General features: G+C 44.1%; 1 long non-coding RNA gene across 1 annotated transcript; it reads left to right on the forward strand.

Annotated features, from left to right (window-relative positions):
- The first annotated feature begins 76 nt into the window (after positions 1–76).
- LOC309397648 lies at positions 77–16,606 on the forward strand. The gene is made up of 3 exons (XR_014176297.1): positions 77–175; positions 11,923–12,029; positions 16,387–16,606. It is a non-coding gene; the product is annotated as an uncharacterized lncRNA (long non-coding RNA).
- Positions 16,607–18,120: the final 1,514 nt, after the last annotated feature.

An 18,120-nucleotide genomic window follows, 5' to 3' on the forward strand; every position in this document is an offset into this window, starting at 1 on the left:
CTCCTCCACCACCCTCCAAAAATTAACCCCCTTGCAGCATCTCCCCCTCCCCCCCCCAGCAGGAAGATCAATGCCTGGACAACTTACTCCTTTCTTTCCTTTCCTTTTCCCCCTCCAGGTTCCCTTGGTCAAATCTTTTCTCCTTTACAAAGAAGGAAGGCACTTCCCATTCAAGGTAAGTTTCCCCCCTCTGCACCTGCTATCCAGTTAACAGCTGCCCTGTGGTTGCAAAAGGCGGGTTTTATGGGCAACCACAGAACTATTATTATTTTTTTGTCTCTAATGGTGTTTCCTATTTTTTTCTTCTTTAATGAAAACTACAATTAGCTCACGAAGAAGCTCTTTGATTCTCATTCCCCCATTAGCTCTCCTTGGCATAAGGGTTAAAAAAAAGGCAAGAGATATCTTTCACCCCCAAGTAATGGGGCAGAGTTATCCCCAAGGAAGGACCATAAACAAGTGCAGGTAATGGAAGGATCCAATATGTAAATATGCATTTAATCCAGGCAAGGGAGAAATTTAGAATATGTACACACCTTCTCAAAGGTGGCAATGTTTCTTTAAGATTCCGTATTCCCGAAAACTCTTTATTCTGGCACCTGTGTGTGTGAGAGAGAGAGGGGGGAGAGGGGGGAGGGAGGGCAGAGGGAGAGGGAGGGGGAAGGGAGGGAGGTTAGAGGTAGGTAGGTAGGTAGGTAGGTAGGTAGGTAGGTAGGAAGGAAGGAAGGAAGGAAGGAAGGACAGGTAGATAAATGGGCAAGATAGATAGAGAGATGATAGATGATAGAGAGACAGAGAGATGAAGAAATAGAAAGGAGAGAAAGATTGATAATAGAGAGAAATGATAGATAGATAGATAGATAGATAGATAGATAGATAGATAGATAGATAGATAGATAGATAGATAGATGATAGATAGATAGATGATAGATAGATGATAGATAGATAGATAGATAGATAGATAGATAGATAGATAGATAGATAGATAGATAGATGGATGGATGGATGGATGGATGGATGGATGGATGGATGGATGATAGATAGATAGATGATAGATAGATAGATGATAGATAGATAGATAGATAGATAGATAGATAGATAGATAGATAGATAGATAGATAGATGATAGATGATAGATAGATAGATATCTGATAAAAATTAACCAATTGGTTTCAATGCATGCTGCCAGTAAATCTTTGGTGCAAATTTGCAAGTACTCTTTGGTGAAAAACACAACAGGAGTAACCCAAAGTTTTCTTAATCCAGCTGGTTTTGGGAAAGTTTGCAAAGGAAATAACACTGGTGTTGGTGCTTTCCAGAATCCAGGAAAAGAGAAAGTCTTTTTTCCAACTGAACGAAGATTTGAGCTGTATCAGGACAAATCCATGTTCTCTGGCCTCTTTTTCTGGGATGTTCTCAATTTCCCACACTGGTAAGGCCATGGGTGGGTGATGAATGGCCCCACCCAGAGGAAATAAAAGAGGAGCAAAAGGGGAGTGGAGTATGCAGGAGACAATGAGTTTGCTTAATTGGTTCGTGACTCTCCGAGACTCCTTGGCAAGTTTTGCAGATATGGGCCTGGCAGCTCTCCAAGCCAGAGAAGGTCTGTGACTGTGAATCTTCCCTTGAAAGACTTTGTTGGATGCGAATGAGCAGAATTCCCAGTCAATTAATAAAGGGTTTTTTTGTCGGGACCAGGAGTTTGCTTCAGGCTCTCGGGAAGCCTCAGTCAGAACATAAACTCAGGCGCTATCAGATGAACCCTACAGATTTCTAACTTCTGCCCGACTGCAGGCGGGTGGCGATGCCACAAAGTTCAAAAATGGCACGCAGCCGTTTGTTGGATGGTCAAACGTGTCATTTTCGAGCCCTAAGGGAACTGTACGTCTTCCTTATGGCTTTCTCTTGCCTAGAAGAAGCTGGCCAGTTAGAGCAAGGATGGATGGTCTGAAGGAAGCAAATCTTTTGCTCAGGGACAAAAAAAAAAAAGGCTGCGTCGAAGCTCTCTGCATGGGCAACCATTTAAAGGGCTGATGTGAGAAGAAGCAGCATGAGGCTGTAAATATTCGGGAAGCCTGACCTCCGGCAACTGAGCACTGTGCTAAATAAAGCAGAAGAAATGTTGTCCAATCTATGGCGCTCGGCGTGATTCTGATTATTTCCAGCCAGCTTCCTCCACTTTCTGCAGAAGGCTTCTGGAAGTATTCGCGAGTTACCTATCAGAAAGCTGGCAAGGTAAGGAAGCAGCTGAAAACACCTTCCTTCTTCCAGATGTTCAGTATGTGACTTCCACGGCAGCCATTATTCACAGCAAATTGTTCCACAGGAGAGAGGGCGGGGGAGAGGGAGGTGGCAATTCTCTTGTGTTACTTTCCAGGACTCTTTCCTGATAGAAGCACCAAAAAGCAAGACAAGAAACAATGGGTGGAAACTAACCAAGGAGAGAAGCAACCTGGAACGAAGGAGAAATGTCCTAATGGTGAGGGCAACCGACCAATGGAATAGCTTGCCTTCAGAAGTTGTGGGTCCTCCATCACTGGAGATATCAAAAAGACACTGGACAACCATTTGTCTGAAATGGTACAGGTCTCCTTCTCAAGCAGGCGGTTGGGCTAGAAGATCTTCAAGGACCCTTCCAACTCTATTCTTCTCTTCCCTTCCCTTCCCTATTCTATTCTATTCTTTCATTCTAATATCTATTCTATTCTATTCTAGAGATTCCCTCTGCATTGGGTGAATTGAGCGATTGTCATGTGGTGGTTTAGCTGTTGAACTTGTGTTGAGTTGGACTTACGTTGGAGCATTGACAACTGTGGAGCACTGGCCAAGAAGGTGGATGTGCAGAAGTTCCACTCTTTTGTAGATGCCAATGTACACACAAAAACTTTGATCTTGTAGAAGGATACCACTTCCACCACTTTGCCTATTGTAGAAAGCCTCCTCAGATGCTGATAGGTTTGGAAGACCCAGATTGTGGTCTACTCTTAGCTAGGGAAGGGCTTCCGCATGGAAACATTGGAAGTGGGAGTGTTGTGCATATGTCCTTGAGATGCTGAAGGAAAGATTGGAGAGAAGATGGGACAGGATGAATGAACTAGATTGCTATCCTAAATGAAAAAAAAAAAAACTTCAGCAACCTTCTCCATATTGAAAGGCAGCAAAAGACTAGCAAATCATGTTAAGTGTGCAACATAGGAAATAAGCCAGAAACATTTGGACAGAGCCCCACACGTTTCCTATAGTGGTGGGATTCAAACATTTTTTCTACCGGTTCTGTGGGTGTGGCTTGGTGGGCGTGGCAGGGGAAGGATACTGTAAGATCTCCATTCCCTCCCAATCAGCTGGAGCTCAGGAGGCAGAGAATAGATGAGGGCGAGGCCAGACACAGGTGGTATTTACCAGTTCTCTGAATTACTCGAAATTTCTGCTACCGATTCTCCAGAAGTGGTCAGAACCTGCTGAATACCACCTCTGGTTTCCTACTCTACTCCTCAATACCAGGCATCTAACATTGTAATTTCTGTACAGCTACCATGTCCTTCCCTCTCTGAAAAAGCACAGAGAGTTCTTGTGATATTTTAATCCATTTAATTTTAATCCCTCCCAATGCACTCGAGGCATCTTTGGACGCAGAGCTATTACAAAGTCCCCGCCAACAACAAAAAAAGTCTCAAATTAAATTCCCGATTATTATGGTGACTTTTTTCCCCCCAGAAGGGGTGAGAAAACCCTTGCCCACAACCCTGGAGAAATTGCATCGAAGAGCAGGGTAGCGCTAGCTGGGTTGTGGTTGCCAAACAACATAAAACTGTGCGAGTCCGTCTCCCGCTCTTCATTAATTCCATCGAAGGACTGATCTGTTCCTCCGATAAACTGCAGGCAGGAGATACCAGGCGCTCTGAACGTCTCGCCGTCTTTAATCAGAATTCATGTTACAGGGATAACATTCACAGGAAAAAGACAATTAAGATAACTGCCTAGGCTGCTTGGTCATATTCTGCTTTAATAGTTTCTTCTCGTGCTTTTGCGTCCGGGTATTCTGTTTCATTTTATCCAGGTTCATATTCTCAATTACTTACAATAGTGCTCCTTTGATCAAATGCCTCTGTTGTTCTTCAGGTTCTCTTTGCTAAGGTTTGCAGTTGGACTTGTGTTGAAGCATTGGCATCTGTGGAGGACTGGCCAAGAAGGTGGATGGGCAGAATTCCTACCTCTTTTGTAGATGCCAACGTACACACAAAAAGTTACGTCTTGTAGAAGGATTCCATGTCTACCACCTTGCCTATCTTAGAAATGTCTACCATGCCTATCACCTTGCCTATTGTAGGGCAAGGATGGCCAACCGTGGCAAGTTTAAGATGTGTGGACTCCAACTCTCAGAATTCTGGAGGAGTTGGAATCCCCACATCTTAAACTTGCCAAGGTTGAGAAATGATAGCAAAGAATGAGGAAGGTGTCCCTGATGGAGAACCTCTATTTTAGAGGTTGGGGAGATAACTTCTCCTGAACGTTTTCTGCAGTCCCATGAAGGATTCCTTATTGCCTTTCAAATAGAATCACAAATGTTTGCACATCATGGACTAAAATCCGAGCCCTAGTAGAATATCTAAATCTCCTAGGTGAGTAGCGTTGTGTGATATTGGTTGTGGGAGGTTGATTTAGTCTTGGGTGGAAACCCCAGTATGAATGATACAGGAAGAAGTATTGGCTTTCCTTGCAATTGGTTTTGTCAATCTTGGTGATTTCATCACAGGACCCAATCTAATTAATCCAACAAATTAATCCAACTAATCCAATCCAATTAATCCAGAAAATTAATCAAGATGTTCTCCATGCATTCTCTTTGCTCTTCAGAAAACTCAGTTGGAAGTGAAAGTAGATAATGGCTTTTCATCAACATTAGGCTGAGGGGATTCACAATGTAACTTTAAAAAAACTGTGTGCAAATATTAACAATATTCATCCATCCATCCATTGAGCCGTCAAAATTCTGGATTGGTTGTGCCCAAGTTTGGATTCCCCTCTATTCTCTCTTTTCTCCATTCTTCTGTTTCAGGCAGAGATAGGTTATTGGACAGAAAAGGCCTGTAAACTTTCTAAATAACCTTGTAGCCACCAATACAGTAGACCAACTTTGTCTTACTCTTACAGACATCATAATTTCCACCTTAAATATTTGCACATGACGAGCTGTAATCATGACAGGTTTTTTTTTCCTGTGTTCACATCAGGGTGATTCTGTTGTCAGCGAGGAAAGAATAAAACCTTTGGATAAAGAATAAAAATGCATTTGATTTGTTTTGCTCGGCTTTCGGTAGGTCAAAACAAGCAGACTTCCTGGTCTGTTCTATTTTGAAACTCTGTCCTCGCTTGACAGTGGTACCTTCTAATTGAGCCTTACAGATGACACAAGGCTTTCAGCTGCCATCTTTTCTATTTGCTTTCCTAGATTTGTTTCAAAAAATTCAGTTGATGTGTATTTCTCCTCTCTCACTCCTTGCCTAAATCAGACCCAAACTCAAGAAAATGGCCTTCACAAATCTTTCATTTGGATTAGAGCTGTTATTAATGTGCCAACATTGCTGTCCTTTTTAATGGAGCAGAAAAACTCAGAATTGTAAGTATTGATGGTAGGGTAGAAGATAGGATAGAAGAAGGTGTTGTTGTTTTTAGATGGGTCATGTCCGACCCATCATAACCCCATGGACAATGTTCCTCCAGGCCTTCCTATCCTCTACCATCCTCTGGAGTCCATTTAAGCTCACGCCGACTGCTTAGGTGACTCCATACAGCCACCTCTTCTCCAGTGAGTCCTTCCTTCTTTCTCATGAGGTGGCCAGAGTATTTTAGTTGCCTCTTCAGGTTCTAGCCTTCTAAAGCACAGTCAGGGTTGATCTCCTCTAGGACTGACCAGTTAGATCGCCTTGAGTCCAAGGGACTCAATGCAGGAGTCTTCTCCAGCACCAGAGTTCAAAGGCCTCCATTCTTTGGCATTCAGCCTTTCTTGTGGTCCAACTTTCACAGCCATACATTGCCGTGAGAGAGACAAATATACAAATCAGCTGCTCAGCCTTCGTTACAGTCCAACGTTTGCACCCATACATTGCAACTGGGAAGGCTTTGAAGGTTGGACCACAAGGAAGGCTGAGCGTCAAAGAATGGAGGCCCTTGAATTCTTGCACTGGAGAAGACTCCTGTGAGTCCCTTGGACTGCAAGGCAATCCAACCGGTCAGTCCTAGAGGAGATCAACCCTGATTGCTCTTTAGAAGGCCAGATCCTGAAGAGGAAACTCAAGTACTTTGGCCACCTGATGAGAAGGAAGGACTCCCTGGAGAAGAGCCTCATGCTGGGAATGATGGAGGGCAAAAGAAGAAAGGGACGGCAGAGAAGGATGTGGCTGGATGGAGTCATCATAGCAGCCCGCGTGAGCTTCAATGGACTCCAGAGGATGGGAGAAGACAGGAAGGCCTGGAGGAACGTGGTCCATGGGGTCACAATGAGTTGGACATGATTTTGCAACTAACAAAATAACACAACCAATAAACCTAATGCACAGTAAAAATACCATAGCTGCTAAAACCAAATTAAAACCTTAAAACATAAAATCTGGTAAGTGTAAGAAACTGATCAACCAGGAGAACCATGGGACAAGCTCCCTACCATGACCTTTGACATAACGATGTCTTTAAAGCCCTCTGAAAGACGACATAGTCCTGGTTCCATGCTCTTCTGCCACGTTGAAGCATGACAGAAATGACAGGGAGTCCTTGAAAGAGTCTTCACATAGTTTCCTTTCCCCCCCATAAAAAATAAACTCCAAAAACTGCCATTAAGAAAAAACAAAGCTGTGGAAACACCTGAAGCCTTGCTCACACGGGGAGAACATCGCTCAGTCCAATTGGCTCCATCGCGCCCCCCCCCACCCCCCAATGGAGGCTCTTAACAATTTCCTCTCTCCTGTCACATTAAAAGTGATAATTAGTTAGCAGTTGTTGGCGAGATTTAAGAGGCCTCCTGGGAACGATGGAGGGCAAAAGAAGAAGGGGACGGCAGAGAAGGAGGTGGCTGGATGGAGTCACCGAAGCAGTCGGCATGAGCTTCAATGAGGATGGTAGAGGACAGGAAGGCCTGGAGGAACGTGGTCCATGGGGTCACGGTGGGTCGGACACGACTTCGCAACTAACAACAACAAGAGGCATCTCTGGATCCAGATTCATAAAGGAAGATTGATATTCCAACCACGAGATTGGGTTGCTAAATTTTAAATTGTAATGTTTCTCAGCTGTGGTTTAGTGTATATATAAATCTCTCTCCCTCCCTCCTTTTCACCCCTCTCTGCCTTTCTCCCTTTCTTTCCATTCTCCCTCTCTCTGTTTCTGCCTTCCTTTCACTATCTTAATCTCTCTCACCCTCTCATTCTCTCTCCCTCTCTCTTTCTCCTTCTCCCCCTCTCCCCCTCTCCTGCTCCTCCCCTCCTCTCCCTTTCTCCCACTCTCTCTTCTTCTCCCTCTCTCTGTTTCTCTCTCTCTCTCTCCCTCCCTCCCTCTCTCTCTCTCTCTCTCCCCTCTCTCTCCATCAACCAAATATTTTTCTGCATCCTGTTATCCAGCAAAACCCTTGAGTATCCAACAGGGAAATAAGCAAAATTCTCAGCTAACCATTTGGGATTTTGTTGGCAGTGGAGAAAGCAAAATTGAATCCTATTAATGTTTACACTCTCTCAGGTTATATTTAATTGAAAATATTTTTTTTTAAAAGCCCAAACAATTATTATTATTTCCAAGGCTGCATTTGCAACATTGCTTAATTCAGGGCATGCACTTGTATCTTCTAAGGTGGGATGTATCTCAAGCGAATGCCCCCCAGAAGAAATTACAAAGCAAGGAAACACTGCTGCAAGCATATCTGGGTCTTAATGAAGCCACGGGATGGGGGGGGGGGGTTCTTTTGTCCCATCCAAGTGAAGGTTCTGCATTAAGACAAGCCTTAGCATTCAGATTAAATATCTGTCAGATATGTGCAAAAAAGTAACTCTTTATTTAACAGAATAACAAAGTTGGAAGGGACCTCGGAGGTGTTCTAGACCAACCCTCTGCTTAGGCAGGAACCCTACACCACTTCAGACAAATGGTTGTCCTATCTCTTCTTGAAAACTTCCAGTGTTTGAGCATCCACAACTTCTGGAGGCAAGTTGTTCCACTGATTAATTGTTCTCACTATCAGGAAATTTCTCCTTTGTTCTCAGTTGCTTCTCTCCTTGCTGAGTTTCCCTCTGTTGCTTCTTGTCCTGCCTTTGGGTGCTTTGGAGAATAGGTTGACTTCACTTATCTCTTTTTTAAAAAAATGTAAATAGATGTTTTCTAGATATTATGGACCATGAAGTTTTCCTGCTGGATACCTGTCTTGTTTCACCAACGCTGTGAGGTTCCACAACTGCCTTTGCATCAAAGAGCAATCTGGGACTGTAAATGATAACAGTTTTAGTATAAATTGTGGGGAACTCAGCACTGTTTCTCTTACTCTGTTTCATCCCCCGGAGAGGTCAATGGATCTTGAAGCCAGACACTCGATAATACCATGGGGATAAGAATCTGCTGATGAAGAAAAATTGTTCAGGATTCAAGACGGTCAGATGAATCGATATTTTTCATTTTGAAGGTTGCAAAGGATCAGTTTTTAATGATTAAAGCTGGTTACACAGTCACCACATGGGTAGACTGGATTTGGCATTTTTATCCACCTGTCAAAGCCCTTTGCAAGGACTCAACCATGTGTCTAAAGATGCACCACGATTAAGATTGAATAAGATCAATCTAATCTCCAGAGGGATGATGGCCACCTCAACAGAAAAGGTTGCCATCCTGGGTCCCATTAGATGACACTCCATAATGAACAGGACTCAAAACATCCCACTCTTGTTGGATATGTCAGAAGGGGGAAACACAACCAGTGTCCTGACTGAGGCTTAACAAGAGCATGAAGCAAACTCCTGGTCCTGACAAAACACCCTTTTATTTATTGACTGTGAATTCTGCTCATTCACATCCAGCAAAGTCTTTCAAGGGAGGATTTACAGTCACAGACCTTATCTGGCTTGGAGAGCTGACAGGCTGATACCTGCAGAACTTGGCAAAGAGCATCAGAGAATTAATTGTCTCCTGCAAACTCCCCTCCCCTTTCACTCCTCTTTTATTTCCTATGGGAAGGGCCATTCACCTTCCACCTGTGGCCTTACTCCCAAGTCGACCCTTGTTCCTTAGCTGTTCCCTTTGTCTGGCAACTCTGCGCATGCGCACACTGGGAACAGGCTCCAGCTGTTCTTCTGCCTCATTGATGTCTGATTCCGAAGGCAGCTGATAACTGGCATACGGCTCTGGCCCCCTCTCTGCCTCCGACACAGAGCCCTCATCAGAGCCTTCCCCAGGCTCCAGGACTTGCCCAGGTTCCTCCCCAACCCTCCTCACTGTCCGAATCTGCTGCCAGCTCCAGTGGCCGCTGGTGGACCACAACAACCAGGGAGAGAGAGCTCTGCAGGACTCAAGCCATAACATTCTGAGAATTGGATCAGTATTGAACTGTCTTTCACTGCAATGGGCAAGCTGGAGCCAAAGTGTATTCATGTAGTCTAAACATGTGTGCATTTAAGTAATGCCAAGAAAAAGAGACCCAAAGGTGTTTTTTTCAAGAGGCACCTGCACTTTCTGGTTTTTCCTTGAGGATGTTTCGCTTCTCATATGAGAAGCTTCTTCAGCAGAGCAGAAAATCGTCTTCAAAGAAAAACCAGAAAGTCCAGTTGCCTCTTGAAAAAGCACCTTTGGGACAGCCATGGCCTGCATGACTGAGGATCTCCATAGACATTAAGAAAAAGAGACCCGTATGATCCTAAGTTTATCAAAGTTTTTTAAAAGGTCCCATCTAGAGTAATCTAGTGCATGTTTTCCATCTCTGGACAGTTTGAGAAATATTATATACTTTTTAACCACCAGGTGGTGATAACTTTGCCACATCTGTACAACAACCTCTATAATCATTAGAAGAATGTGAAAACGGAGTCCTAGGAATAATTGGGGTTGGTCAGAGGAACACACCAGCTTTTGGAAAAGACTTAAGAGAAAGGAAATCTGGTTTTATAGCTGTTTGCTTAAATGCTGCAGTATCTTTTATGAATCTCTGCTGGCTGCACAACATTTGATTCCTGTTGCATTCTGTCACAATCATCAGAAGTCCAGGCAGGCCTTTTGGATCTGGTCTGAGTAAGAATCGGAGCAGCCTCTCCTACCGCTTCGTGTTTTGCAAGCCAGAATATTTGTCGACATAGGAAATATTTGCCCCTTAAGGAAGAGACGTGAATGTAGTATTATATTTTTGCAATTCCTGCGCAAAATGCCACATAAATTGTCTAAGAGGAGATTAGCCATCTCTGCAAACTTTTCAGTGGCTTTTTTTCCTCCTTAGGAAGATGAAAGAGTTTTGCTTGTTCTTATTCCAGTTTTCAGATGGAACAAAAATTGGGTTAAATTCTTACAAAGCAAAACATCCTAAACCAGTGATGGTGAAACTTTTCGGCACCAAACCGGAATGTGCTTGCATGTGTGTACACTGGAGTGCCAGAAATCCAAAGACTAGCTGGCCGGTATGTGCATGCCTGTTTTGGGGGCATTTGGGGGCTTTTTTCAGGCCATTTTCAAGCAGTTTGGGGGGGGGTTTGCAATTTTTTTGGCGTACCGAACTGGCAGTGATGCCAGCAGCAATGCACCCCTGATTCACGGCAACAAAAGAAGATCAGATGGGAGGATGGGTGCAGCAGGGGCAGCGCCAGCCTATTTGCTGGTTCTCCGAACTACTCAAAATTTCCGCTACTGTCATAACTGGCTGAATACTACCTCTGGCCTGGCCCCAGCTAAGTGCACCCCTTAAAAATGCAGCTTACCGTGATATGATAAATCCATGGATATTGGTGGGTTAATCCTTTCCATCTCCTTTTAATTTTTTTTTAAAAGAGGAGAGCTGGAGGGAGATGATTAAAAAAAATAAGTATTATTATGTACAGGATGCAGACTGCAAATCAATTGTTTTGTTGTTTGAAGGCTCGGGAGATAATCCTTGAAGAACAGCATTTGTTCACAAGGTTTGCATTAGAAGGAATATCCATCTTTTGCACCAGTGATCTGTGCTACATTCAAAGTCCCCTTTTTCAGTCGCTGCAGAAAGCTATTTGCTCAATTCATTTCTTCGCTAGTTTCTCTTAATGCACCCGGTCTTAAAACTTCAGCAGTTTTAGTGAATGTAGCAAGGACAAATTGTTTGGAGAGTAGACACGGAATCTTAGTTACCCCATTCTCCAGGAAAGGATGAAACCTAGAGGGGATCAGATTTCCCCTTCCTGCTGATCACACTAAAACAAACCAGAGATTTTAATATCACTCTGACATCTCAAAGGAAGGCATCCTTTCATATATATCTATATAGACCCTTCCTGCTCTATTTGTTTATTTATTCAGCTAAATCCTACAAGATTTCCTGGCCACTGACTGTTGTGTCCTATCAGTGGCCAGTGGAGCTGGCAGAAGATTTGGACAGTGAGGAGGTTGGGGAGGAACCTGGGCAAGTCCTGGAGTCTGGGGAAGTCTCTGAGGAGAGCTCTGTGTTGGAGGCAGAGAGGGGGCCAGGGCCGTCAGACAGTTACCAGCTGCTTTCGGAGTCAGACATCAGTGAGGCAGAGGAACAGCTGGAGCCCGTTCCCAGTGTGTGCATGCGCAGAGCTGCCAGAAGAAAAAACAGCTGAGAAATCAGGGCCGATTTGGGAGTAAAACCACAGGTGGATGATGAATGGCCCCTCCCATAGGAAATAAAAGAGGAGCAAAAGGGGAGGGGGCTTTTGCAGGAAACAATTTATTTGTTTATTCGTTCATTTATTTCAGGAGTGGGAAGATCTGTCCTTGAATCTCAGAGACTCTGTGCCCAGACTTTCCTTGCACAGCACTGCATTTGGAAAATATTTACATGGCAGCTTTCCAAGCTAGATAAGGTCTTTGGTCATAAATATTCCTTTGGAAGACTGTTTGCCAGGTCTTGGCTGAATGTGAATGAGAGGAATTCACATTCGTTTAATAGAAGGGGTTTTGCTGGGACCAGGACTCTGCCTTGTGCTTTTTGGGGAAGCCTCGGTCGGAACATCTACTGTTCTCTTTTGGGACACGTGATGTGATGTAAAATGCTGGGAATGAATAGGAGTTTTAATGCCCCCCCCAATGAAAGTTGTGTGATAGGAAATCACAGCTAAACACAGCTAAATCTAGTTTACATCCACACTACCCATTAGATGTTTTCAAAGCTTTCTGTCATGGCAAGTCAGCCTTGATTGTATCAGTTTGGGATTTGTTTTATTGCCAGTCTAAACAAATTTAACAAATAAATAAATATGATGTTGCCTAGTTTGGTAATGAAATGTCTGCAAGAACACCACCAAATTCAGAGAGCACTGAGGATCCCACAGTCCTCCTCCTCTTCCTCCTCCTCCCCCTTTCCTCCTTCCTCTTCCCCTCCGCAAACCCTCCTCACTTCTAGCACTGATGATGTTACCTAGTTTGGGTAATGAAACATATGAAAGAAAGCCACCAAGTTTAAACAACACCAAGGACCCCACATCCTCCCCTCCTCCTCACACTGATGATGTTACTTAGTTGGGTAATGAAACATCTGCAAGAAAACCACCAAGCTCAGAGAGCACCAAGGACCCACACATTTCCATCACCTTACTGCTTCAGGCCAATCCAGCAAGATTTCCTACATGTGCAACATTTCATGGAACATGTTGCCCAACTGAAAATTTATTCTGGTTATGATGACTTGGTTCCTTCTCCATAAAGCCTAACTTTTCGAAGTTCCAAATAAGAACTGCCTGGACTGTACTCACGTCGGGCAAATTACCAACGACTTCCCTATAACAAGACAATTCACCCAGCAGTTTCATATATAAAAAGAAACTAATCTCGAATCGGGGCTGATGCAAGCCACATCCATTAGACGAAATCCATATTTCTCAAAAATCATTTAGACAATTCCCCTGGCTTTTCAAATTGCTCAGAGTCTCCCTTGAAATAGAAATCCAAATTGTCCCTCGACTCTCCGGATTTTAAAAGCAAACCGCAGCCGTGGACAGAGGAAGCGAGCGAGAGCCACGAGCCCAAAGATAATGAACTGAAATTGAGCTCAAGAATGGCAAGCTAATGTAGCTATGGAAATCAATAACTCCAATGAAATATGTCTGAGCAGAAGGACGGTGCTGGAGAGGCAGAGATGGCAAATGGACTCACAATAGAAACACTTGCTTGGAAGGAAGGAAGTTGTTTATTCCCCCACCCCCTAAATAAATAGCAATAGCAGTTAGACTTATATACCACTTTACAGTGCTTTCCAGCTCTCTCTAGGTGGTTTGCAGAGTCAGCCTCTTGCCCCCAAACAATCTGGTTCCTCATTTGACCCACCTCAGAAGGATGGAAGGCTGAGTCAACCTTGAGCCATTCAGGATTGAACTCCTGGCAGTGGGCAGAGTTAGCCTTCAATGTTGCATCCTAACCACTGTGCCACCAGGAAGGAGAATGAGAAAGGGAGTAAGAGGGAGGGAAGGAAGGAATAGTCCTTATACCCTGCTTTACAGTGCTTTGCAATCCTCTCTAAGCAGGTTATAGAGTCAGCCTCTTGCCCCCCAACAATCTGGATCCTCATTTGAGTGCTCTTTAGAAGGCCAGAACCTGAAGAGGAAACTAAAATACTCTGGCCACCTCATGAGAAAGAAGGAAGGACTCACTGGAGAAGAGGTGGCTGTATGGAGTCACCTAAGCAGTCGGCGTGAGCTTAAATGGACTCCAGAGGATGGTAGAGGATAGGAAGGCCTGGAGGAACATTGTCCATGGGGTTATGATGGGTCGGACATGACCCATCTAAAAACAACACCTTCTTCTACCCTATCTTCTATCCTACCATCAATACTTACAATTCTATCTGAGTTTTTCTGCTCCATTAAAAAGGACAGCAATGTTGGCACATTAATAACAGCTCTAATCCAAATGAAAGATTTGTGAAGGCCATTTTCTTGAGTTTGGGACTCCCTGGAGAAGAGCCTCATGCTGGGAACGATGGAGGGCAAAAGAAGAAGGGGACAGCAGAGAAGGAGGTGGCTGGATGGAGTCACAGAAGCAGTTGGCATGAGCTTCAATGGACTCCAGGGGATGGTAGAGAACAGGAAGGCCTGGAGGAACGTTGTCCAAGGGGGCCTTGAGGGTTCGGACACAACTTTGCAACTAACAACAAGGATATCCCCCGAAGATTCCTGAATTTCCTCAGCCCCCATCAGTCTAAATCGCTCACGGCCAATCCCCAAGAAGTTGCCAAACTATGGCACAGAATCCATCACTTGGGGAGCAATCCCTCATTCCGAGAGAATTATTGATTTTTAGGGCTTTTTCCATGCATAATGCTGGCAGAAGCATGGCCTTCAAGAACTGATGGCTGTCAGTGCCGAAGCATTTGTCTTCCTGCATACCGCAGCTTGGTTATTTATTTTTGTTCGAAAGCTGTTTTGCCACCATTAGTTATGGGGGGCTGCCACTCTGTGACCAGGTGGAATCAATGCGCCCGGTGATTAGAAATGGGGGAGAAAGGGAAGGCAGCGCAGGAAGAGAAAACTTTCTCACATACAGGCTGTCCTCCACCTACGACGGCACAACAGAGCACGACATTTTTTGTGGCTAAGTTGAAACATTTGCTAAGCTAATTTTGACCCATTTTACGACCTTTTGTGCTGTGGTTGCTAAGTGAATCCCTGCAGTTGTTTAGTCAGTCACATGATTATTAACCTCCCCGTTAACAACCCTAACCATTGACTTTGCATGTCAGAGGGTTGCAAAAGGGAATGGCTGACTCCCGGACCCTGTGACCGTCATAAATATGAGTCAGTTGCCATTTGTTTGAATTTTGATCATGTGACTATGGGGACACTGCCACAGTCGTAAGTGTGAAAAATAGTCATGTCACTTTTTTCCGTGCTGTTGTAACTTGAACGGTCAGTAAAGGAACTGTTGTAAGTCAAGAGAATCACCTGCAGGTATTTTCTGACTTATGACCATAATTGAGCCTGCAGTTATAGTCAAAGGTCATAGCAATAGAAAGCAATCACCCTTAGACTTATATACCGCTTCACGGTGCTTTTACAGCCCTCTCTAAGCGGTTTACAGAATCAGCCTCTTGCCCCCAACAATCTGGGTCCTCATTTTATTGACTTCAGAAGGATGGAAGGCCTTGAGTCGGTCAGGATCAAACTGCTGGCAGTGGGCAGAGTTAGCCTGCACTCTTGCATCCAACCACTGTGCCACCAGGAAGGAGAATGAGAAAGAGAATAAGAGAGAAGGAAGAAAAGGAAGGAAGGAAGGAAGGAAGGAAGGAAGGAAGGAAGGAAGGAAGGAAGGAAGGAAGGAAGGAAGGAATCAATAGCCCTTAGACTTATTTACCACTTCGCAGTGCTTTACTGCCTTCCTTTCTTTCATTCCTTCCTTCCTTCCTTCCTTCTTTCCTCCTCCCTTCCTTCCTTCCTTCCTTCCTTCCTTCCTTCCTTCCTTCCTCCTTCCTTCCTTCACACTTAGCACTAGCACTTAGACTTATATATCGCTTCAAAGTGCTTTACAGTCCTCTCTAAGCGATTTACAGAGTCAGCTGATTGCCCCCAACAATCTGGGTCCTCTTACCGACCTCAGAAGGATAGAAGGCTGAGTCCACCTTGAGCCGGTAAGGGTCAAACTGCTGGCACTGGGCAGAGCTAGCCTGCAATATCGCCTTCCAACCTCTGTGCCACCACAGTGGTCCTTAAAATGGATCATCATGTGATCGTGCCTGATTTTATCACCCTTTCTGCCATGGTCATTAAGTGAATGCAGTGGACATAAGGGAAATCATTAATTAAATTCATGGTTTTCTATAGGGTGTTTTTTTCTTGTGCTGGAAACCGGACATGAACCTTGGTTTGCGGCAAAAATGTCAGAAATCACACTCATGTGACCCATAGGCTTCTGCAAATGAAGTCAGGTGACTTCCAGGATGGGGAAGATGTCCGTCACAACTTTAAATGGCCATTAAGTGAGCAGTCGTAAGTCAAAGACAACCAGTATTTCTGCCTCTTTGGGATGTATTTTATGTTTTTCATTTTTGTCGCCTTTCCCCAAAACCAATTTGGAGACAGACAAAGGAGAGAAATCATGAGACCGTTTTATACGCTCTTGATTTACATAGAATGCGTTGCTTATAAGTAAATGAAATCCATATATCTGGGTGGCTAAATAATACATTTTGGTCACTGATTTAAGAAACTCATTTTTTGTGTTTTTTTAAAGGGGGCAAAATGGCAGCTGAAGAGCTGAAGAACAGAGAAGTTTTTATGAGAAGTTTCTTCCTTCCAATACGTGGTCTCCGAGAACGGCAGCCAAAATTTGTGAAAAACGAGACATCGGATTGTGCAAACATGATTAAATTCAGCTTTATTGAAACCTCCATTCTTTCTTTAAAAAGAAATACAGGATCCTTAAAGTAAAGGTAAAGGTTCCCCTCGCACATACCTGCTAGTCGTTCCTAACTCTAGGAGGAGGCGCTCATCTCCGTTTCAAAGCCAAAGAGCCAGCGCTGTCCGAAGGCGTCTCCGTGGTCATGTGGCCGGCATGACTAAATGCCAAAGGCTCACAGAATGCTGTTACCTTCCCACCAAAGGTGGCCCCTATTTTTCTACTTGCATTTTTTACATGCTTTCGAAGGTTGGCAGAAGCTGGGACAAGTGACGGGAGCTCACTCCATTACGTGACGCTAGGGATTTGAACCGCCGGACTTCCGACCTTTATGATCGACAAGTTCAGTGTCTTTGCCACTGAGCCACCGCATCCATGGTTATAAACAAAAACTTCGAGTTAAATTTTGGCTTATGGGCAGGAATAGCCATCTTTTTTTCTCCCTAGATGATTTTCAGGAAAATGTCCTCAGTCCTTAATGGACAGGTATTCTCGGGCTTTCCATTACTTTAAAACAAAAGATGCAGAAAATTGAAAGCCACAGGTGACTGTAACTCATATTTGTGAAAAGAGAATTGACGTATTTTCTTTGATTGGCTTTTTTAGAGTTGGTAGATTGTGCGGGAAAATCGGTGCCTTAACAGAAATGCAGAGTAGGATGGGACCTTGGAGGTCTTCTAGTCCAACCCCCTGCTTTGGCAGGAAACCTTATACCATTTCAGACAAATGGTTGTCCAATCTCTTCTTAAAAACCAGTGTTGGAGCACCCATAATTTCTGGAGGCAAGTCATTTCATCGATCAATTGTTCTCACTGTCAGGAAATTTCTCCTTATTTCTAGGTTGCTGCTCTCCTTGATTGGTTTCCACCCATTGCTTCCTGTCCTGCTTTCTGCTTCTTTGGAGAATAGGTTGATCCCAGGGGTGAAATCAGTGGTGGGGTTCAAATAATTTAACATCTGGTTCTCTGCCTTCATGACCAGCTGGGCAGCCGTGACTCAGTGGTCATGTGACTGGGTGGGCATGGCCAACTCAACGTCGCTCATGTTGATGGGTGCTTCACCTTCGCTGTTACAATGTCATAAGAGTTAACCAGAGAGGCAGTTTCTGTAAGCGAGGCAATAAAGATGAGGCTAGAAACAATGCCAGAATGTTTCCTTCCTGCCTTCCTTACAGGGTTAGCCCTGTAAAGTGCAAAAAAACAAAAAACAAATAAGATTTCTTCTAATAACCGGTTCTCTGAACTGCTTAGGAAGTTAACAACCAGTTCTCCCGAATAGGTGCGAACTGGCTGAATGCCACTACTGGGTGAAATGCTCTGAAGTCTGCTACCGGTTCGCTTCGCTACTGGTTCATTTTTTTGCGTACATGCAGTGCTGAAAAAGGAGGATTAAGAAGCCTTTTTGGAGTCTGCAAAAGTAAGTAGAATAGCCCGGGGGCAGAGGAACAGCTGTGCCGTGCAATTTAGATTCACTAGGAAGCAGGATTTCCTGCTTTCTAGCAAATATAAACCATGCAACACAGCTGATTGTCAGAACGTAAAAAAAATGCTACCGGTTCAGGCGAACCAA

Source organism: Natrix helvetica (assembly GCF_964273705.1).
Source record: "Natrix helvetica genome assembly, chromosome: 11".
In the NCBI taxonomy this organism is placed as follows: Eukaryota; Metazoa; Chordata; class Lepidosauria; order Squamata; family Natricidae; genus Natrix; species Natrix helvetica.